Below are 23,905 nucleotides of genomic sequence, written 5' to 3'. Positions count from 1 at the left end.
ATCTGCAGTTCTTTGTTGCATGGACAAAGAGGAGAAAACAAATCGTACTATTCTGAAGAATGTGAAGGTGCATACATGCATAAGCCATTAAAGATGATCGAACAGGCAGAGAGTTCAGTGAATAAAGCAGACAGGCCCCTGAATCTTATTAATCAGGACATACAGTAAAAGGAAAGAAACTATATTGAACTTCTGTGAGACACAAGTTCAGCCTCAGGTGGATTGTCACATCTTGTCTGGGTTACACACATGAGGAGGATGTGAAGGCTTCTCAGGTAATGCAGAAGTTGCTAATGAGAATGGCTCCAAGAATAAGAAAGTTCATACATGAAGATAAATTGGATAAGTTGGATGGGTTTTCTGAGAATGCAGAAGGCTCAGAAGAGATTTTGTGGAAGTTTCCAACACTATGAGAGACCTGGACAGAATAGATAAGTAGAAATTGCTTCCGCTCGGAAATGCACCACGAGTGAGAGGGCACAGATGTAAAGTGGTTTATAAAAGGAGTAAATGTGAATTGAGAAGAAGATTTTTACACACCATGTGGTTTGAGTCTGGAATGAGCTGCCTGCCAGTGTGAAGGAGGTCAATCAACCAAGGGATTCCGGAGGGCATGAGATAATATCTCAATAGAAGTAATAGGTCAGGCTATCGGGAAAGGATGGGCCAAATGGTCTTTTTCTGTACTGTAACAATTCTGTGATTCAGTCTTGACCCTCTGACAATGTCGTGTTTCCTCAGTACTGACCCTCCCACAGTGCAGCATTCTCTCAGTATTGAACTGACAGGTGTGTGATTTTTACACGCCAATCAAATTGTTTTCAGAGTTTGGATTTGAAATTAATGTCAAAAAGTGTGGAGCTGGGAAAGCATAGCAGATCAGCTAGCATCTAAGGAACAGGAGAGTTGATGTTTCAAGCAAAAACTCTTTGAAATTAATGGAGTATTGGTTGGTCTATTTTTGTGGTGGGGTTCAAATGAATGAGACAAGTCTTTCCAGAATCATGACTTTAAACCAGAATGTATCAGAGATCAGATGACTACAAAGCATACTGAGTGGAAATGTTTGTTTATCTTCTAGGGATTAATGGCTGGAGAGAGAAAAAACACTGAGCCATTTGCTTAGCAGAAGTACTGGGCCAGAAGAAAGTATAGGCTCCCTTATAAAAGGTGATTGTTCACAGTAATTTCAGAAATAAGTTGTTAAAACAGAAGTTGTTGAAGAGACTCAGCAGGTTTGGCAGCTGCTGTGGAGTATGACTGAGATCAGCACTTGCTTGCTGCTTGAACCTGTCTCTCACTTGCTTCATCATCCTGTCTTGTGATTACAAGTTACATTGTGGAGCAAATGATCAACAGTTTTGGAGTCTCGTATTTTCTCTTGCTCACTGATCTACTTACATCTGTATGGTAATACACTGTGTCTGCCAAATGGTTCATATAGAGGATTCCCATTTACTAAAGGTGGTATTATATTGCCAGCTGAACATGAGAACCCATCCAAACAACTTCCAGCCTAATCCCTAAACCCCAACTCTCCCACGATCTAACCCAACTATCAGCTCACCCACCTCTTCAACTGATCACTTTCCACCTCACCAACCAGCTCCCATAACTATCCATCTCCCTTCCCCGCTGTGATACTCCCCTACCCAGCTGTCAGTGAAAATATTTGTGCGAAAATAAAACAAAGAACTGTGGATGCTGAAGATCTGAAACAATCAAAAACAGAAATAGCTGCAGAAAATCAGCAGGTCTGGCTGCATCGGTGGAGGGAAAGCACACTTTAATTTTTGAGCCCAATGACCCCTCTTTCAGTTAAAGGGGGAGGGGGGGAAGGGGCATGATTTTTCTTCCACATGATGTTCCAGGGCCATGAGGAAGCAGTTCAATGGAAGACCGCTCTCCATTTGAGAGAGCTGTGCTTGGAAAACTCAGCCAGCAAGGCAGAGTTCCAGAAAGCTAGGAAGGTAAAGTAAAATGACAGTGATTGCTGCTCTATTGAAAGCACAGGCTCCTCAGCAGGTACGCCTCTGTTTCCTTTTGGTTCTAAAACTACTCTATTAAAGTCAGATCTGTAGAATAATAGATATATGCTGAGTAAATGAAAACTGTGGGAAAGTAAATCATTTGATCTGTAAATGAAGAAGACTAGATTCTGATAGAATTTAATTGCTTTCAAGAAAGTGAAATGAAGATGCAATGGAAGCATTTTCTCAGCAGTCTGTCTGTAGTTTTCCTGTCAAGACAGAGAGACATCAGGAGCTTGTCTTCCCTTTTGTCTGGTTAATATACTCAGGAATGAGTCTCAAGAAGCTGTGTGTGAGCTGCTTCATATTCAAACACCCTGGGAAATATCTGCAAACTACTGTGAAGTGCAGCTCCCTAAATGTCTTCCAGGAACTAAGACTATCGATGCTTTCATGTCAAACAAGTTATTTTAGTAGAGAGACAGATGTCTCAACAATAGTGCTGTCAGTCTTTCACTCATTCATTTTGTGTGTGAAGATTGCAGCTTCATCAGGTATTCCAGGGCCAACCCAGATAGATCAGTCAGGAATGTTGAACGGTTTAGGTTGCAATCACAATCACAGAGCATTTGATACTGTACTTATCATACTTCAGCTTTAACCACACTTGCTTGCTTTCTGTTTTTGCAGATTATCTTTTCAAACTCTGTTTTTCCATACTTTTGATCACATGTCCAGTGCCAGGAGCATGTCAGTGCATTTTTGCCGGTAACCTGACCCATCCTTTGAAGGCCTTTCACGATGCTATTTGGAGCACTGTGTCCATTCGCAGAGTGAATGAAGAGTTCAAACCTAGGTGTGTTACTGATTTTATTAGTTCACGGGATGTGGTGTCACTGTCAAGGCCAGTATTTGTTGTCTGTCAGATTCACTTTTGCAAAAGCCCTGTTGAATTACTGCAGTCCATTCCGTATGGATAAAATCAAGGTGCATTTTGGGAATGAGTTCCAGGACTTTGGTCCTACTGACAATAAAGAAACAGCAAAATAGTTTCTCGTCAGGATGGTGAGTGGCTTGAAGGTGGTGGTGTTTCTCAGTGTCTGCAGCCCTTGTCCCCTCGATGGTTAAGATTGCAGGTTTGAAAGACGTTGCCAAAGGAGACTTGTTAAGTTGCTGCAGTACATCTTGTCATTGGTACATACTGCTGCCACTCTGTCTTGGTGATGGAGAGAGTGAATGGTGAAGGTGGTGCTTTGGATGCCAAACAAGTGGACTGTTTTGCGCTCCATGGTATCAAGCTTTTTGAGTGATATTGGATCTGCACTGATCTAGGCAAGTGGGGAGCATTCCATCATACTCCTGACTTGTGCCTTTTAGTTGGTGGACAGGCTTCAGGGAGTCAGGAGGTGAGTATAATATTCTACTGCAAGTTAAAAAAGTGATTTTCAAAGTTGGGTTCAGATCCCAAGTGCAATCTAGAGAAAGCAGGCTGTATATGCAAAGCAAGGAAGTGGAGTCCACAAAAAAGGGACAGCATGTTTTCCACAAAGTCACATCAAGCTTTAAATGAATCTGACAACTGGACATTAATGTGCTCCAGGCTATTTGAGTTCATTGAAACAGTGATTTAAAAAATGCCTTTTTCCACAGGCCTTTTAATAAGTCCTTGAGGCATTTCATGGGCTGTGAAATGGCAGCAAGTGGCTTTTCAGTTTCCAACCCACCTGCTGGCCCTTTGAAAATTACCTGCAATTGGATGGGATTCAAGGAGGTCTTGTGACAACCTGGATATTGACCCTGCACTTGAGACAGAAGTTCTGGATTCACATCAGTCCTGAAGTAGATGGCCAAGGAAGTGTCTTTAAAAGAATGTGACAAATCTTACAAACACATTTGAATAAAACACAGAAAGAGCAGGAGAGATTCCTGGCCAGCCATGTGATGGAGAGAATGTTGGACCCTCTACCAATCACTTTCCATAGTTTTAGACCGTAATATGCCAATAATACTGCATGTTGCCACAGTAACCTAGACTCCCAAAATGTATTGTGTCAAGCATGATATGGGATATACAGCACAGAAACAGCCCAATTTGTCCATGCTGATGTTTAGTCTCCAAGTGAGCTTCCTTGCAACTTTTCTCATCTGAATTGATGACGGCAACCATCTATTTCTTTCTCCTTTGCATGCTTGTCCAGCTCCTGCTCCAATGCATTGACAATGTTCACCTCAATTATTCGGTGTGGCAGCATGTTCCATGTACTTAATCACTGTTTGACTGATTAAATTACTTCTGAATTCTGTCAGAGTTCTTGATGACTATCTGAGAATGATGGATTAAAGTTATATCCTTCCCAATGAAGGAAACAATTTTAAACTGTCTAGCACACATCAAGATCCTGAGACATCCTGGAGAACCATAATTTTTAAGTTGTGTCTGTAACTGGTTCTGACCCTGTGTTTGAAGGACGTCTGCTATTACTATGCACATAAACACACGTACATATCTGCATACAAGTGGAATCATGAGAGGCATTTACTGCCCAGTCAGGGCCTTTCAGCGCCTGGTGTCTTTAGAGGGTATTTGCAGAGCAAGCCAGACGATCCCAGTCCCTCACTTGATCCTGAGAATTCTGGAGGTTTATTCTCTTCAAGAGGCTGTGCAATTATTATCTGAAATCCCTGGCTGTTTCCACTTCCACCATCCTCATAGGCAGCAGGTTGCAGGGTATGAGATTTGAAAACATCTGTCTTGTTATGTGGTATTCCATGCTCCTGGGGTCACAGAACAAAGCCAGTGTAAAATGTGTTATCTTTGCTATGGTGAGGTAGTAGAGCAGGGGTTGGGAACTTGCTGTGGGCCATGATGGAGGAGATGAAGTTTTAGACCAACAGAAACAGACTCTTCAGTCCAACTCGTCCAAAGCAGCCAGGTGTCCTGAACTGAGCTAGTCCCATTTGTCCGTGTTTGGACCAAATCCCCCTGAACCTTTCCTGTTCATGTACCTGTCCAAATGTCTTTTCAATATTGTAATCATACCTGCATCTACTACTATGTCTTGTGGCTTATTCCATACATGCATTGCTGTCTGTGTGAAAAAAATGCCCCTCAAATCCCTTTTAAGTCTTTCCCCTTTCACCTTGAACATATGTATCCAGTCTCTGCTTCTAACTCAAATCCTCCAGTCTTGACAACACCTTTGTAAATTTGCTCTGTACCCTTTCTAATTTGATAACATCCTTCCAAACGCAGGGCAACCAGAATTGTACACAGTATTCTAAAAGTGGCCTGTACAATGTCCTGTACAGCTGCAACATGAGATCCTAACTCCTATACTCAACGCTCTGACCAATGAAGGCATGTGTACCAAAAGCCTTCTTCACCTCCCTGTCTACCTGCAATGCCACTTTCAAGAAATTATGAACCTGCACTCCTAGGTCCCTCTGTTCAACAACACTTCCCAGGGTCCTACTATTAACCGTCTGAGTCCTGCCCTGGTTTGCCTTCCAAAATGTAACATCTCACATTTATCTAAATCAAACTGCATCTGCCAGTTCTTGGCCCATCTGATCAAGATCTTGTTGTACTCTGAGATAACCTTCTTCACTGTCCACTGTACCTCCAATTTTGGTGTCATGCATAAACTTGCTCACCATACCTCCTATATTCTCAGCCAAATCATTGAATCAAATACCAAACAACAGTGGACCCGGAAGCTTTCATTGTGGTAGACTGCTGGTCACCGGCCTCCAATCTGAGTAATAACTCTCTACCGCCACCCTCTGACTTCTACCATCAAGCCTTTTTGTGTCCAATTGGTTAAAAGATGTGAACAGATTACAAGAGCAAGGATGTTACAAGGAGCATCTATGACTGTCGGGAACTGTGTGTAACAGATGAGGCTTAATCTTTCATTTATACTGAAATGAAATTAGTCTTGAACTTGTCTTTAATTTCAAATGTTACTGGAGGGCCTCCTTCACTGCCGCTCCCTCACCACCAGACGCCTGGAGGAAGAACGCCTCATCTTCCGCCTTGGAACACTTCAACCCCAGGGCATCAATGTGAACTTCAACAGCTTCCTCATTTCCCCTGCCCCCACCTTATCCTCGTTTCAAGCTTCCAGTTCAGCACTGTCCCCATGACTTGTCCGGACTTGTCCGACCTGCCTAGCTCCTTTTTCACCCTCTCCTCCCTGACCTGTCACCTTCATCTCCTCCCCCACTCACCCATTGTACTCTATGCTACTCTCTCCCCACCCCCACCCTCCTCGAGCTTATCTCTCCATGCTTCCAGCCCACTGCCTTTATTCCTGATGAAGGGCTTTTGCCTGAAATGTTGATTTCGCTGCTCATTGGATGCTGCCTGAACTGCTGTGCTCTTCCAGCACCACTGATCCAGAATCTGGTTTCCAGCATCTGCAGTCATTGTTTTTACCTGGTTATTCTTATGTCAACTGATCAAAGGTAGCCATGTAAATACTCCTTTAAAAAAGATGAGTAAATCAATTTCTAACTTAATCCACTAGTCAATTTGAATATGGTAAGAATAGTTTTGATTTATGCATTGTTTATTGGTATCTGAATATTAGTCAATTTTTAACAGCAGAGATTGCATTTTAAATTTGGAGATTCATTCATCCATATCCCACTCTCTAATTGTGTTATCTTGACTTGCTGCATTATGCTCATTAGATTCCACCTTAGTTGAGACTAAAACTATCAAAACCATCCTTCCATTGGGAAGACAATTCAATGGTGGTAATGTCACATAAGTCAGAAACTCAGCTATCGCTATGGAGTTCAAATCACACCAAAGTAGGTAATGGAAGTTCAAATCAATTAATACATCGAGAGTTGGAAGCTAGACTCAGTAGTGGTCACCATGAAAGTATCATTAATTGCTGAAAAAAGTCATCTGATTAGTTCATCTCCTTCAGGGAAGAAAATCTGCTGATGTTACCCAGTCTGGTCTCCAGTTACTGCAGACCCACAGCAAAGTGGTTCAATTTTAAATGCCCTCTGAAATGAACTAACAAATACTCAATTCATGGGCAATTGGGAAGGTGCATCAAATGCTGGCCTTGCTCGCAGTGTCCACATCTCATGAAGGAGAATGATTGCCATGGAGAATGCAGCAGTTAATAATGGTTGACAATTCACTGTTAGGCTTTTTTTAAATGTTAAGCTAAGTAGGGTGACTCTGATTGATCATGACATGGCTTTGAGAGATGAAGCAGTGATTGCTGCCATCTACCTTGATGAATTTAAACAGGCATGGTTCGTAGACTAGCAATACCTCCACCAATCAGAGTCCATTTGCCAACCAATCAGCACGCTGCTCTCACCAAGTACAAGTGCAGTTTTCCCTTTAAATATGTATTCTGATGAATTGTCCTGATGAGTAAAAGACAAAAACTTTCACAATACTCAAGTTCTTAACTAACGAACAACTATTAGTTGCTGCTATCAATCCCAATATGTCACTTGGAAACATGAAACTTTCAGATTGCTGAAAAAGAGACATATGAAACTTTATCTTGTGCTCAGCAGGGCAGATACAAGAATAATGATGAATGCTGGTGGTTTTACCTGAGCATCACCACGTCTCAGGCAAGGGGACGGTTGAAAAGGAGGGTCCTTTGTAGTAATTGTGGGAATTGAACCCATTCCGTTGATATCACACTGTACTGCAAATCACCCATCTAGCCAAATCAGCTAATTGACCACCAAGAACAAAAAGAAGCAAAGTGTGGACATGTGCCGATTGGGGATAGAAGAATCTGGTCATCTGCGATTTAAAAATGAAGACTTGCATTTATACAGTACTGTCCAGGACATCCCAAAGCACTGTACAATCAGTTAAGTGTCAAAGAGGTTCAGTTGGGTGTTGTAATACACTCCAATCCAGGCAACATCTAGGTAAACCTCTTCTGCATCCTCTCCAAAGCCTCCACATCCTTCCTGAAGTGTGGCAACCAGAACTGCACACAAGACATCAACTGTGGCTTTACCACCTTTTATACTTAATGCCCTGACTGATGAAGACAAGCATGCGTACCCTTTCTTTCCCAGCTTATCCACTTGTGTTACCACTTTCAGGGCGTGATGAACTTACATCCCAAGATTGCATTGTATGTCAATGTTCCACAGGGTCCTGTGATTTACTGTATGCTTTCCTCAAGCATTTGGCCTCCCAAAGGTATGTCACCTCACTCTTGTCTGGGTCAAAGTCCATCTTCCATATCTCTGCTCAGCTTATCAGCTGATCCAAATCCTGTTGTATCCTTTGTGAGCACAGCTCCACCAATTTGTCTGTCATCTGCAAACCTACTAATCAGACCACTTAGATTTTCATCCAAATCATTGTATATTTATAAACAACAGAGGAACCTCACTGATCTTTGCAGAAAATACCACTGATCAGAGACCTTGAGTCAGAAAAATCACCTCTCCACAATTACCCTCTATCTTCTACAACCAAGTCAATTTTAAATCCAACTTAGCAACTCACTATGGATCCATGTAACTTCATCTTCTGGAACAGCCTAGGGATCTTGTCAAATGCTTTAGTGAAGTCCAGAGAAACAATGTCATCATCACTTCCTCATAAAACACAATCAAATTTGTGACTTCCCCTGCACAAAGCAATGCCAACTATTCCTAATGAGTCAAATCTTTGCCAAATGTGAGCAAATTCTGTTGCTAAGAACCTTTTCCAATAATTTCCCTACCACTGATGTAAGGTTCACCAGTCTATAATTTCCTGGAAGGTATTGGTTGCCCTTCTATTCTCCAGTCTTTGCCGAAGAGGATCAATGTTTTGGGCATAAGCCCTTCATTAGGAATGAGGCTTGTGGGCTGGTGGGGTGGAGGGTGCAGGGGAGGGGAGGCTGAGAGATAAAGGGGAGGGGTGTGGGGCTGGGGGGAAAGGTAGCTGGGAATGTGATAGGTAGATGAAGATGCAGGTGGAAGTGATAGGTCAGAGGGGAGGGTGGAGCGGATGGATGGGAAGGAAGGAAGATGGACAGGTAGGACCGGTCAAGGTGGCAGTGTCAAGTTGGAGGCTTGGGACTGGGATAATGTAGGGGGAGAGGAAATGAGGAAACGAGTGAAATCTACATTGATCCCGTGTGGTCGCACTCCATCTACCTAACACATTCCCAGCTACCTTTCCCCGCAGCCCCACACCCCTCCCCTTTATCTCTCAGCCCCCATAACCCACAAGTATCATTCCAGATGAAGGGCTTTTGCCCGAAACTTTGATTCTCCTACTCCTCAGATGCTGCCTGACCTGCTGTGCTTTTCCAGCAACACACTCTCATTTCAGCTTGCCTGGCCATTTTCAGAGAATTATGCACTTGAATCCCAGAGTCCATCTGTTTCTGTACTCTCTTCAAAGTTGTCCATTTGAGCCTGGATTGTATTTTCATGTTCCTTCGACCAAAACCCATTACCACACATTTCTCTGAAATTAAATGTGGGCCTTTTCCCATGTGGCCAACTTGTCAATGCCTTGCTCAGCCTCACCCTCACAATTCTCCCGAGCTGAGTATTATCTGCAAATTTAGAGATTTTGTTGTCAAAACTCATCTCAAATCATTTATATAAATCAGAAAAAGCAATGGTTCCAACATCAATCTCAATATCGAAAATCACTTTTAACTCATCTCCAGTCTCAGAAATTTACTCTTAAAACAGGGAGTATGATGGAATTGTTCCTATTGGCCTGAATAAGGGCAGCTCCAACAACACTGAAAACAGCTCGATGCCACCAAAGACAAGGCGGCCTGTTTAACAGCCACCCCATCCAGCAGTTTCAGTGTTCAGTCCCACGACCACTGATGCACAGTGTCAGCAAATTGTACTGAATACAAGATGCATTACAGGAACTCACCATAGATCTTTGGACAGCACCTTCCAAATCTAAGACTTATACAAAGCAGCTGATACATGGGAAAATCATTCAGCTGCAAGTTCCCTCCAATCCTGACTTGGAAATATATCACCATTCCTTCACTGGGTCAATGTCCCGGAATGCTCTTCCTTACAGTGCTGTGGGTCCACCTACACTGCATTGTCCCCAGTGGTTCAGTTCACCACCACCTTTTCAAGGGATGGACAATAGATTCTGGCTGAGCCAAAGATACCCATATCCCTGTGAGTGAATGTGAAGAGAAGGACTCAATGAATTGTTGTCACTGATGTTTCTTTGAAAGCTCAGCCAATTTGTGCATAGCAGGCTCATGCAAACAGCAATGTAACAAGGAGCAGATTGGTTCAATTAGCAGTGTTCATAAACAATAAATATTGCCCAGCACACCAGGGAAACCTTCCCTTCTCTTCCTTGAAGTACTGGCCTCAGCTTCTTTCAGATTGACCTGAGAAGACATACTGAGACTAGATTTCATGCATCATCTGAAAGAGAGCATCTCCAACAGTTGTTGTGGTTCTGTTCGCTGAGCTGGAAGTTTTTGTTGCAAACGTTTCGCACCCTGGCTAGGCGACATCATCAGTGCTGTCAACCCAAACTCTGGGTCAGATATGTCGATGACACGTTTGTAATCATTAAAAACACGGAAATAGAAAAAACACACCGGATCATCAACGCCACACTCACAGGAATCCGATTCACAAGAGAAGAAGAAAAGGATAGCCAACTCCCATTCCTAGACGTGTTAGTACAGAGAACACCGAACGGAGAATTCACCACAAGGGTATACAGGAAAGCAACACACACAGACCAAGTCCTAAACTATGAAAGTAACCACCCCAACACACACAAACGAAGCTGCATCAGGACACTATTCAAAAGGGCCACAACACACTGCAGCACACCAGAACTGCAAAAAGAAGAAGAGGAACACCTATACAAGGTATTCGCCAAAAACGGATACCCGCGCAACTTCATCAAAAGATGCCTAAGAGAAAGACCACGGAACGAGGACATGCCACAACCCAAAGGACTAGCCACACGACCATACATAAGGAGCGTTTCTGAACTGACAGCCAGACTACTGCGACCCTTAGGACTCATAATGGCACACAAACCAACAGCCACGCTCAGACAACAACTCACTAGAACGAAGGACCCGATACCCAACATGAGCAAAACTAATGTAGTGTACAAAATACCATGCAAGGACTGCACAAAACACTATATAGGACAACCAGGAAGACAGCTAACAATCCGCATACATGAACATCAACTAGCCACGAAACGACACGACCAGTTATCCCTAGTAGCCACACACGCAGACAACAAGCAACATGAATTCGACTGGGACAACACCACTATCATAGGGCAAGCCAGACAGAGAACAGCCAGGGAATTCCTAGAGGCATGGCATTCATCCACAAACTCCATCAACAAACACATCGACCTGGACCCAATATACCAACCACTACAGCGGACAGCTGAAACTGACAACCGGAAGTGGCAAGGACAGACCACTATAAATACCGGAAGAAACATCAAAGAAGTGCTTCGCAGGAGGCTCCAAAGCACTGATGATGTCGCCTAGCCAGGGGATGAGACGTTTGCAACAAAAACTTCCAGCTCGGCGAACAGAACCACAACAACGAGCACCTGAGCGACAAATCTTCGCACAAACCTTGAAATCTCCAACAGTACTGCATTCTTCAGTGGCATCAGGTTGGTGGATTTGAGCTGTAGGGAGAGGCTGAATAGGCTGGCGCTGTTGTCCCTGGAGTATTGGAAGCTGAGGGGTGACCTTATAGAGGTTTATAAAATCATGAGGAGCATAGGTAAGGTAAACAGGCTAAGTCTTTTCCCAAGGGTGTGGGAGCCCAGAACTAAAGGGCATAGGTTTGGGGTGATAGGGAAAGATATAAAAGGGACCTAAGGGAGAATGTTTTCACACTGAGGGTGGTACATGTATGGAAAGAGCTGTCAGAGAAAGTGGTGGATGTTGATACAATGACAACATTTAAAAAACATCAGGATGGGTACATGAGTAGAAAGGGTTTAGAGGAATATGGGCCAAGTGCTGGCAAACGGGACTAGATTAGGTTGGGATATCTGGTCGGCATGGATAAGTCGAACCGAAGGCTCCGTTTCCATGCTGTACATCTCTATGAATCTATGACTCTCTGGTGAACTGGGAAAGTCAGTCTGGAGTTATTGTGCTTCAGCGCTGGAGTGTGGACTTGACCCTTTGTGTTTGTCCCTTTGACTGAGAGATGACATTGCTACCCACTGAGTCAGGAGACATCACTAACAAGCCCAAAACTCACAATCTCAAGCATAACATTCCAAGGAGCAACAGAATGGGGAAGCAGGTTTTAGCAGCTGACAGCTGCTTAACGGTTAGAACTGCATGCTTTCAAGTAATCTAAATCAGAAGGAGAGATATTTTATTTAATCTGTGCTCTTTCAGTAAACCACTCATCAAATCAACACAATGAATCCACCAGGCTGCCAATCATTCTATTTCCGATTCAACCTGAATACATACAGAGATTTCACAGCGAGACAGAGGAATTATTGTGTTTCATATTTCATATATGGATTCAAGAACAAAGAACAGTGTTCTCAGAAAGAATCAGGATGTTGAATATTAAATAACAGTGTGAAAATCTGCTCCTAATCAAGCAATCCACTTTTTGATCAATTCCACTTAGTTTTTATTGTATCAGTAATCAGCAGGCAATTTTGTTAAAAAAAATAATCTGGTTGGCTGCACAGAATCAGTTGTCCAAGAAAAACAACCTGTTCAATGTCCAATTCTCAAGTAAGTGCTGCCAGAGAGGAGAAAAGGTGCGATCGTGTGGTTGTGTAGACACTGGTCATATATGATGCTTCAATTTATGGAGCTGAAAATCTGTGAAGAGGGAAGATAGGTTTGTGTTTTAAAACAGAAAAGTCCGTATTCTTTTAAACCACCTACTTCTCAAATTCTGGGTGATTACTGGTTATTCTGAAAACCTTTCAGTTCGAAAATTTTTCTTGGACTGTGGGGAAAAAGCAGGAGGAAAGGGACTAATTGGCCTTTGTTTTAATTCTCCACTTTGCTATCATGCTGACATCCCTGTCCTGAGCCTGCTGCGGTGTTCCAGTGAAGCTCAAAGGAAACTTGAAGAAGAGGACTTCAGCTTGCAATTAAACTCTGGACTCGTTCGGACCTGACATGGTGTTTTACAATTTCCAGCCAAAAGCTCAGCGTGCGTTGGTTTTGTTAGCATGGTTTCCATTTTCCTTTTTTCTTTCAGTCAGCAGCACACCTGCTGGAAGCATTTTTTTTGTTAATTTCCTTCTTTTCTTGCCCCAGCACCACTCCCTTAGGCCTTGGAGTATCAGCTTCTCTCCTGTCCTTCAACTTATCACAGACTTATCTTTAGTCCTTGTTCCAACCACTCTTTGCTCAAAACCTGTTACACTACAAACATCTTCCAGTTCTGATGAAAAGTTACAAATGTGAGACATCACCTCTGTTTTTCTCTCTCCACAGATAGTGCCTTAACCTGCTAAATTATTCCAACATTTTCTGTTAAAGTTTAGATGGCGAGTGTACAATGTTCTACTTACTCATGAGAAACTAACTGGATCACTCCTTCATGGAGCTAGCACCCACATTATGGGATAAGTCGCCTCCTGTAAACATAATGATTGTGTTATAGCTGTGCATTCAAAATGACACTCTAGTCTGACACTTCAGTGCAGTGCAGAGGGTGTGTTGTGTTGTCTGAGGGATTGTTCTTCCAACAAGATGATACACTGAGACCACCTGCCAGTTCAAGGTAACATGAAAGATACAGCCATTCTGTTAGGAAGCTCCCTTTATGTTCTGGATCCATAGATAATTTTTCAATCATTCAAAAAACATGTTAGCAGGTCATTTATTTATTCACACCTTGTGAAATCTCGCTCTACCCAAACTGGCCACTACGTATGTTGGCATAAAAAGTGACTGCATGTCAAAAACAATCAGTGGATGGAATAGCCTCCTTTTGTGTCATAAATCACTGTTGATAACTCTAATCATTGTCTGCGTTGATGATGTGCATGACGGAGGATACAAAGTTGATACAGCGTGGCCCTAGAAAAAACACAGCAGGTCAGGCAGCATCCGAGGAGAAGAGAGTTGATGTTTTGGGCATAATGCTTCCTCAGGAATGAAATGTCGACTCTCTTGTGCCTTGGATGCTGCCTGACCTGCTGTACTATTCCCAGAGCCACGCTTTGTCAACTTTTACTCTCCAGCGTCTGCAGTCCTCACTTTCTCCGATCAGATAGGATACAAAAAGACCTCTTTACCTATGTCCACACTGACATTTCTAACTAGAGGCTGAAATGTATACAGGGAGCAGTGTGTACAGCTCTGAGCAGGACACTTCCAAAAGGACCTGCAGACCCTGAAAAGTGTTCAGTACAAATGCACAGAGAATGACCAAGGATTCAAAGTTTAGACTCTGAGGAAAAATCACACTAACCAGGCTTGTACTCCCTGTTAAGAAAGTGAAAAAAAACAGTAGATCCTTCCTAAAATAATATAATTAAATGTGAGATCAACAAACAGATGGAAAGAGTTCGGATAAAGATCTTATTCTTGTGGCGCAGCAATACTATCCCTTACCCCTGAACTATGAGATGCAAGTTCAAGTGTGGCCTGTTCATACGTGTGTCATAGCAACTTGGAATGGAATCATTGAAAATACCGAGAAGGATGATTCGGAGTCTGTGATGCAGTGGCAGTGTCTCAACCTTGAGGCCAAAGGATCTGTGTTGTAAAGAACGTATTCTGTGCAAAGTGCTTGTGGTGCAGTGGTAGTGTCCCTATTTCTGCATCAAGTGCCCTGGGTTCAAGTCTAACCTGATCCAGAGATGTGGAATAATATCTCTGAACCAGTTGATTAGAAACTATCAATGAAGTAGGTGGAAGTGATTGAATGGGCTGTCTCTATTGCTATTGTCTCAATCCCAGATTGAATGGATTATGTCGAGATCAGAAAACACTCTCTGCTTTCAATGCAAACATATCCTTCTTTAAACTAAGGAGACTAAAACTGTGCATGGTACACCAGTTCTTATTGATCACACTCATGGTCCACAGATAGCTGGTGTAGGCACTGATGGTCCACAGATAGCTGGTGTGGGCACTGATGGTCCACAGATAGCTGGTGTGGGCACTGATGTGCTTCTGAGGTTGGAGAAGAGGAATCAAGGCTTTATCTGCACAAGGCTAAGTTACCTGACGTCAGAGTTTGTAATGCTCCCATAGACCAGATGCCTGAAGTGGGAGGTGTTCTATTCTTCACCGTTCAAATCCATCACCTTGAGCAGCACCAAAATGTTAAAGGAAAAGTAAAGTGTAAGTCGACACACGTTCAGAACTGTGGTGACCTTGGATGAGGAGAAAGAACTCTGTTAATGATTAAAACCAGAAAGGATGCATATGTACATACTCGCTCTTCTGTCCTTGTACAAATACTTTGTTCTTGTCTTTAGCAGCTATTCCTCATTTGGTGCATGACAGGGGCTCAGAGACCTGAGTTCATCCTGGAGATCCTTAAACGACAAAACAGGTCAATTCTCAACCACAGATGTTTGGGCACATCGAGTTGGATGTCCAACAACGTCGTTGAAATTGGAGTGCAGAGTTTGATTCCTTTACTCTAATTCTCAGCCACTATCCTGCCTCATCATCAAAACGTCATGACTTGTATGAAGCAGCTTGACAATCAAGATGTTATCATTGATGAACAGTTGACATAAAGTTCCTTCCAGTGCTGCCACACTTCCAGGAGAGCTTCAGGATGTCTTTTGAACATTTTCATTGTCCTCCCCAGAGTGCTGGCCATTTGCAAGTTAACAAAACAGCTGGCAGGGAGATGCTTTTTGTCCATTCGATAACAGTATGCGGTCCATACAGAAGATTTTGCAGGAGCTTCTCAAGGGCTGGCTTCAAGGAGGACACAAGTGTTTATTTACTAATCCCTCCTGCTGAATCTGGAAAATGCAGTAGACATATGGAATTTGTTTTGCATTCTAATTATGACTTCATATGGTGCTGATACATGGTCCAGGTATCATTGCAGTCCAGGACTGTGGTGATATATATGCACTGTACACTTTGACTTTTGTTGACTTACAGAAATCTTTTTGGGTAACACTGACTGTCATAGTTTGTAGATGACTGACTGGAGCAGATGATCTGATACTGGAATTTCTTGTCAATAGTGGCCTTTTGTAAAGGTAGGGGAACTATAAAAAGCATTGAACGTACCGTATTTCAGAAGGAGAATACAGGGATGAATTAATCTCAGTGGGAAAGCTGCAATGAACCAGAGCTGAATGAAAAACACCAAAATCTGCAATCCAGTACAGATATTAAATACTAGTTTCCAGAGAAGTTACATTGGTTTTGAAATGTTAACTCTGTTTCTCTCTCTGCAGATGCTCCCAGATTTGCAGAGTTTCCCCAGGACTATTTTTTATTTTAGATCTCCAGCATCTGTTAAAAGCTGATGGGATTTTTCTGCCTTCATGAAGATTCCATGCATGCATTCATCCCATGGATTTAGGGGAAAAAGAACACCTACCTCTCACTTATGACTTCAGGAATGTGGCATTTATAAATGGCTTCAGGAAGGGAGATAAATCACTCCATGGCAACTAGCAAGGTATTAAGCTCTTGCCCATCTCAGAAAATTCCTGACATCCATTTTCCTGACTATTTCCTGTGGTTGAGGAAGTCAGTCTGGCTTTAGACAGATGGATGCACATGCACACGCACAATTCTCTGTAATTGTTTCACTCACACTGATGAAGTTCCATTGTCTTTAAATATTAATTACATGACGGGAATATTATATGTACAAAGGAATTACTCCCAAAGGCAGTTATTTAGTTTGTGTCTGTAGTTTATGTGTGAACCTTCATAAAGTATTCATGAAATAAATTAATATGGGAACATTGCTGAGATAAATGAGCATGTCTTCTCACACTAAAAGCCCCATGTGATATATTTCACCTCTTCCTTCTTGTTTATACTATGGTTATGTTAATGATTTTAGGACCATCAGATTACAGCAATGACAGCTTTTGTGATGATGACATGAAGATAATGTGAATTATACAGTGAAAGAGACTGCAGGGCACTAATATCCACTGTCTCATAACTATTCCATTTAGATCAAGTACCTAATCTATTATTCCATAAAGAGTGCTCATATCTTCCATTGATAAAAAACACTTAATGTTCCACCCCACTTACCGTGTGATTTTTCCCAGTTGTCTTCGCGATTGATCTGAGACGGGTACAGCTGAGAACAGACGCGAGTCAAACAGTCAGGGCAGGCAGGGACAAGGTAGGACTAATAAATTAAACTGCATTTATTTCAATGCAAGGGGCCTAACAGGGAAGGCAGATGAGCTCAGGGCATGGTTAGGAACATGGGACTGGGATATCATCGCAATTATGGAAACAGGGCTCAGGGATGAGCAGGACTGGCAGCTTAATGTTCCATTATACAAATGTTACAGGATGGATAGAAAGGGAGGCAAAAGAGGAGGGGTAGTGGCATAGCATTGGTAAGGGATAGCATTACAGCTGTGCTAAGGGAGGATATTCCTGGAAATACATCCAGGGAAGTTATTTGGGTGGAACTGAGAAATAAGAAAGAGAAGATCACCTTATTGGGATTGTATTATAGATCCCCCAATAGTCAGAGGGAAATTGAGAAACAAACTTGTAAGGAGATCTCAGCTATCTGTAAGAATAATATGGTATTATGGTAGGGGATTTTAACTTTCCAAACATCGACTGGGACTGCCATAGTGTTAAAGGTTTAGATGGAGAGGAATTTCTTAAGTGTGCACAAGACAATTTTCAGATTCAGTATGTGGATATACCTAGTAGAGAAGTTGCAAAACTTGACCTACTCTTGGGAAATAAGGCAAGGCAGGTGACTGAGGTGTCAGTGGGAAAGCACTTTGGGGCCAGCGATCATAATTCTATTTGTTTTAAAATAGTGATGGAAAAGGATAGACCAGATCTAAAAGTTGAAGTTCTAAATTGGAGAAAGGCCAATTTTGACGGTATTAGGCAAGAACATTCAAACGTTGATTGGAGGCAGATGTTCACAGGTAAAAGGACGGCTGGAAAATGGGAAGCCTTCAGAAATGAGAGAACAAGAATCCAGAGAAAGTATATTCCTGTTAGGGTGAAAGGGAAGGCTGGAAGGTATAGGGAATGCTGGATGACTAAAGAAATTAGGGTTGGTTAAGAAAAAGAAGGAAGCATATGTCAGGTATAGACAGGATAGATCGAGTGAATCCTTAGAAGAGTATAAAGAAAGTAGGAGTATACTTAAGAGAGAAATCAGAAAACCAAAAAGGGGACATGAGATAGCTTTGGCAAATAGAATTAAGGAGAATCCAAATGGTTTTCACAAATACATTAAGGACAAAAGGGTAACTAGGGAGAGACTAGGGCCCCTCAAAGATCAGCAAAGTGGCCTTTGTATGGAGCCACAGAAAATGGGGGAGATACCAAATGAATATTTTGCATCAGTATTTACTGTGGAAAAGGACATGGAAGATATAGGCTGTAGGGAAATAGATGGTGACATCTTGCAAAATGTCCAGATTACAGAGGAGGAAGTGCTGGATGTCTTGAAACGGTTAAAGGTGGATAAATCCCCAGGACCTGATCAGGTGTACCCGAGAACTCCAGCTAGAGAAGCGATTGCTGGGCCTCTTGCTGAGATATTTGTATCATCGATAGCCACAGGTGAAGTGTCGGAAGACTGGAGGTTGGCAAACGTGGTGCCACTGTTTAAGAAGGGCGGTAAGGACAAGCCAGGGAACTATTGACCCGGTGAGCCTGACCTCAGTGGTAGGCAAGTTGTTGGAGGGAATCCTGAGGGACATGATGTACATATATTCGGAAAGGCAAGGACTGAATAGGGATAGTCAACATGGCTTTGTGCGTGGGAAATCATGTCTCACAAACTTGATTGGGTTTTTTGATGAAGTAACAAAGAGGATTGATGAAGGCAGAGCAGTAGATGTGATCTATATGGACTTCAGTAAGGCATTCGACAAGGTTCCCCGTGAGAGACTGATGAGCAAGGTTAGATCTCAAGGAATACAGGGAGAACTAGCCATTTGGATACAGAACTGGCTCAAAGGTAGAAGGCAGAGAGTGGTGCTGGAGGGTTGTTTTTCAGACTGGAGGCCTGTGACCAGTGGAGCGCCACAAGGATTGGTGCTGGGCCCTCTACTTTTTGTCATTTACATAAATGATTTGGATGCGAGCATAAGAGGTACAGTTAGTAAGTTTGCAGATGACACCAAAATTGGAGGTGCAGTGGACAGCGAAGAGGGTTACCTCAGATTACAATGGGATCTGCACCAGATGGGCCAATGGGCTGAGAAGTGGCAGATGGAATTTAATTCAGATAAATGCAAGGTGCTGCATTTTGGGAAAGCAAATCTTAGCAAGAATTATACACTTAATCGTAAGGTCCCAGGGAGTGTTGCTGAACAAAGGGACCTTGGAGGGGAGGTTCATAGCTCCTTGAAAGTGGAGTCGCAGGTTGATAGGATAGTGAAGAAGGCATTTGGTATGGTTTCCTTTATTGGGTCAGAGTATTGAGTACAGGAGTTGGGAGGTCATGTTGCGGCTGTACAGGACATTGGTTAGGCCACTGTTGGAATATTGTGTGCAATTCTGGTCTCCTTCCTATCGGAAAGATGTTGTGAAACTTGAAAGGATTCAGAAAAGATTTACAAGGATGTTGCCAGGGTTGGAGGATCTGAGCTACAGGGAGAGGCTGAACAGGCTGGGGCTGTTTTCCCTGGAGCGTCGGAGACTGAGGGGTGACCTTATAGAGGTTTACAAAATTATGAGGGGCATGGATAGGATAAATAGGCAAAGTCTTTTCCCTGAGGTCGGGGAGTCCAGAATTAGAGGGCACAGGTTTAGGGTGAGAGGGGAAAGATATAAAAGAGACCTAAGGGGCAACTTTTTCATGAAGAGAGTGGTATGGAATGGGCTGCCAGAGGATGTGGTGGAGGCTGGTACAATTGCAACATTTAAGAGGCATCTGGATGGGTATATGAATCGGAAGGGTTTGGAGGGATATGGGCCGGGTGCTGGCAGGTGGGACTAGATTGGGTTGGGATATCTGGTTGGCATGGACGGGTTGGACCGAAGGGTCTGTTTCCATGATGCACATCTCTATGACTCTATATGTGGTCAAGTCCTATCAAGAGTATTTTTTTTGGTTTTTGTTTATAACTGGTTGTCTGTCAGCAGGAATAACTTTGATGTGCTCCGAACTCTCACATTTCCAGCAGATTTCAGTCACTTGGGTTGCTAAGTTTCAGTGGGCCAACACCTGACTGTCCTTGACACTCAGCAAGGACCCAGCTTCCTACCATGGTTACTGCTATGCTAGGTGAAAGGAAAACACAACAGTAACTCAGTGTTTTTGTCACTTGGGTAGGTGAATGGTGAAGTCAAAAGAATTGACAGCTCAGTATCCAATCCACCTTCAAATGCATACATATTAATTTTCTGTTAATTGTATTGTTAAAGTTCAGCACAAAATGAGGCATTTTACAGATTTCAGGATTCGGCACTGACTTCCATAATTTCAGACCATGAATTTTGTTCTCCGTTTTGATTACAAGGAGCCTGACGAGCCCAACGTCCCCCTCTTCACCACTCTCAACAAAGATTAGCTCTTTGCGCATACCACCGACTATCATCTCTCCTCCACGACCATGACCGCCCACTTTGCCTTGGACTGGAAATCTCCGCACCACCTGTTCCATTTGCTTCCCCGTCTCCAACCGCCCCCCCCCTCCACCCCGCCTTTTTCAAAGCAGACTATCCATCACATTTCACAGCTTCAGAATGGTTAACTCTTTTTTCTCTCACGAAGATGCTTCCAGACCTGCTGACTTTTTCCAACACTTCCTGTTTTTATTTCAAGTTTCCATAATCCGCGTGACTTTTATTCGGTAGAAAGACTTGCTCAGAAGAAGGATGTTGCATGCATGAAGAAAACTGCAGGGATATTGGGTTGGTCGATCGGAGGCAGAGACATGCAAGGCTGCATTCTCCAATCAATCTGCTGAACAAAAGGATCCATGTCTACTCCTGGATGTCATCTGGCTCAAGTCCACTTAACAGCACACGTGTTATACATCTCTGTGACTTCGTGTGTGTGCTTCAGTGATTGACGATATGGAACCGAGTGTGAGAGTTAATAAATTCACATGTAACGAGTTTAAATGTGCAGTCAGGCGGAGTGACAGCAGACACATGGTATAAACATTCTATTATACTATTGTAGAGACTCATCCCCTAAATACAAGGGGTTGTCCGATCGAAGCACATCAATGCACGCTCTCACACATAAAACTCCACATTTACTTTCCTGCATAACCCAAACTTCAAGAAACGATATTTCGCGTGCTTGCTTGCATCCACAGTATCATCCAGAAAAAAAACCCAAACCTACATGAAAACACACCCAAACACATATCGATACATACTCACACTGAAAACCCTCTCCTCTCACCCACACACACTCCCCCATCCACGAGACTCAGAATGATGTCTCAGTATGAGCCAACAGTTTCACTAACTTCATAGTGCCTGATGAAAAAAAGATGGGGATAAACTTGAACACTGGCTGCATTTAGAAAAAAAACCCAGAAAATGGTAGAGAGTACATGGGGAGGCACAGTGACACAGTAGTTAGCACTGATGCCTCACAGCGCCATGGAGCTAGGTTCGATTCCCACCTTGGGTAACCGTCTGTGTGGAGTTCTTCCCCGCGTCAGGTGCCAGCTAAATCGTACAGGTGCATTAGTCAGAGGTAAATATAGGGTAGGGGAATAGGTCTGGGTGGGTTACTCCTCGGTGGGTCAGGATGGACTTGATGGGCCTGTTTCCATACTGTAGAGAAACTAACCTACATATTGAAGGAAAATATGCAGAAACCGCTTCAGATGGTAATGAGCTAAATTAGTGATAAATAAATACCGATTGATTTTTGAGTCAATTTAACAATAAGATGTTATAAACGTCTGGTTAACCCCTGGTACCCGAGACCAGGAATGGAGGTGAAAGGCTTCATCCAAGCTCCTTCACGCTCCTTCCCAGATTGCAAAAGGAAGGTTCCTTCTCTTTCTCAGCATCATACCACACCCTGAGTACAGCAAGTGGGAGTGTGTTACAGTTGACCCAAGGAGTCTGGTCTGCCGGAGCAGCCCACATTATTCCATGTGTGCTGTTGCCTGGAGTTACAGCTCATGATGGCAGAGGCTTCAATGCTTTCTCCATGACTTGGCTGACTGGCAATCTCTGCCACTCTTACAAACCGAACGTGTCAAATAATTTCTAACCCTTCAAGGAAAGAATGATTCTTAGTGTCCCTGGCTCTGACAGCATGACATGCCTTCCATCTGTGATTACTTCATGCCTTGTGGAATCCCTGGACTGATTGTGTATGTCATTGTACGCTAGAGGTCACTCTCAGGCCAGTGTTCAGTCCTATTACTAAATAATTACTAGCCATATTTCATCCCTTCCCTGGAATTATCCGGTTAATTTATTCTGATGCTTTCTCTACTGGACTTACAAAGTGAGCTCCGAGGCGACTTGGAGGGAAACAAAATAAAGAGCAAAATATTCATATTGACTTTCCTGCATCACCCAAACTCAAATAAACGATAACCTTAGGTTGTCTTAAAATACTTCACAAACAATGAATTAAATTCGATGTATAGCACAGAAACAGGTCATTCCAAAGCGAATGATCTCCTCAAGCCTCATCCTACCTTTCCTCCAGTAAGTGTACCACAGTAACCCTCTACTCCCTTGTCTCTCATTTGCTTGCCCAAGTTTCTCATAAAATCACAAGGGGCATGGATAGGATAAATAGACAATGTCTTTTCCCTGGGATCGGGGAGTCCAGAACTAAAGAGCATAGGTTCAGGGTGAGGGGAGAACGAAATAAAAGGAACCTAAGGGATAACTTTTTCACACAGAGGGTGGTGCGTGTATGGAATGAGCTGCCAGAGGAAGTGGTGGAGGCTGGTACAATTACAACATTTAAAAGGCATCTAGATGTGTAAATGAAAAGGAAGGGTTTAGAGGGGCATGGGCCAGGTGCTGGCAAATGGGACTTGATTAATTTAGGATATCTGGTCGGCATGGATGAGTTGGACTGAAGGGTCTGTTTCCATGCTGTACGTCTCTGTGTGTCTATTACTCGAATTAATTTTCAACACTCCCTGTCCTAATAACTTCCATATTCTCATCACTTTTCCAGTGAAGAAGTATTTTATGAATAACCTGTTGGTGACTGTCTTGTATTATGGGCATATCACTAAATAGAGTCACTGTTGTACCACAGGATATGCGATAACCAGTATGTGCACTGAAGAACCCGACAAACAGTAAAGTGTTAATTGCTTGTTAATTGGCCGGAAAACTGGGGGAGAATTTTCTTCCTTTACTGTTCTGCAATGGGACTTTTCTTTATGTTAAAGGTGCAACATGAGTTGTTGGTCTCCTTCCAAGAGTGACAGTGGGAAATGTTACATGTACCCCAAGAAAGGGCAAAAGGGGCCAGGACTTAACATCTCAAAAATGGGTCCTCTGACAGTGCAGCGTTCCTCCAGTCCGGCAGTGGAGCCAAGAGGTGAGAATGCGGCCAAGGACACTGAGCATTTGTTTCACAATCGTCTTGGGACACCAGGGGTAACCGCAGATGAATGAAGGCTGCAAGGAGATTAGGAATTAATTCTGAGAAAATAAGGTGTAATTAAAAGGAACGAGTTAAAAGAAACGGAAAAAAAACCAGAGAAGGGATAGATGCGAAATGGAGTAAAACATAACACCACAATAAAATTCCGTAAAATAGCGCCAGTGATTTGAAGGGAATGGACA

Source organism: Hemiscyllium ocellatum, chromosome 48 (genome assembly GCF_020745735.1).
Source record: "Hemiscyllium ocellatum isolate sHemOce1 chromosome 48, sHemOce1.pat.X.cur, whole genome shotgun sequence".
In the NCBI taxonomy this organism is placed as follows: domain Eukaryota; kingdom Metazoa; phylum Chordata; class Chondrichthyes; order Orectolobiformes; family Hemiscylliidae; genus Hemiscyllium; species Hemiscyllium ocellatum.
This window is presented reverse-complemented; position numbering follows the sequence as displayed.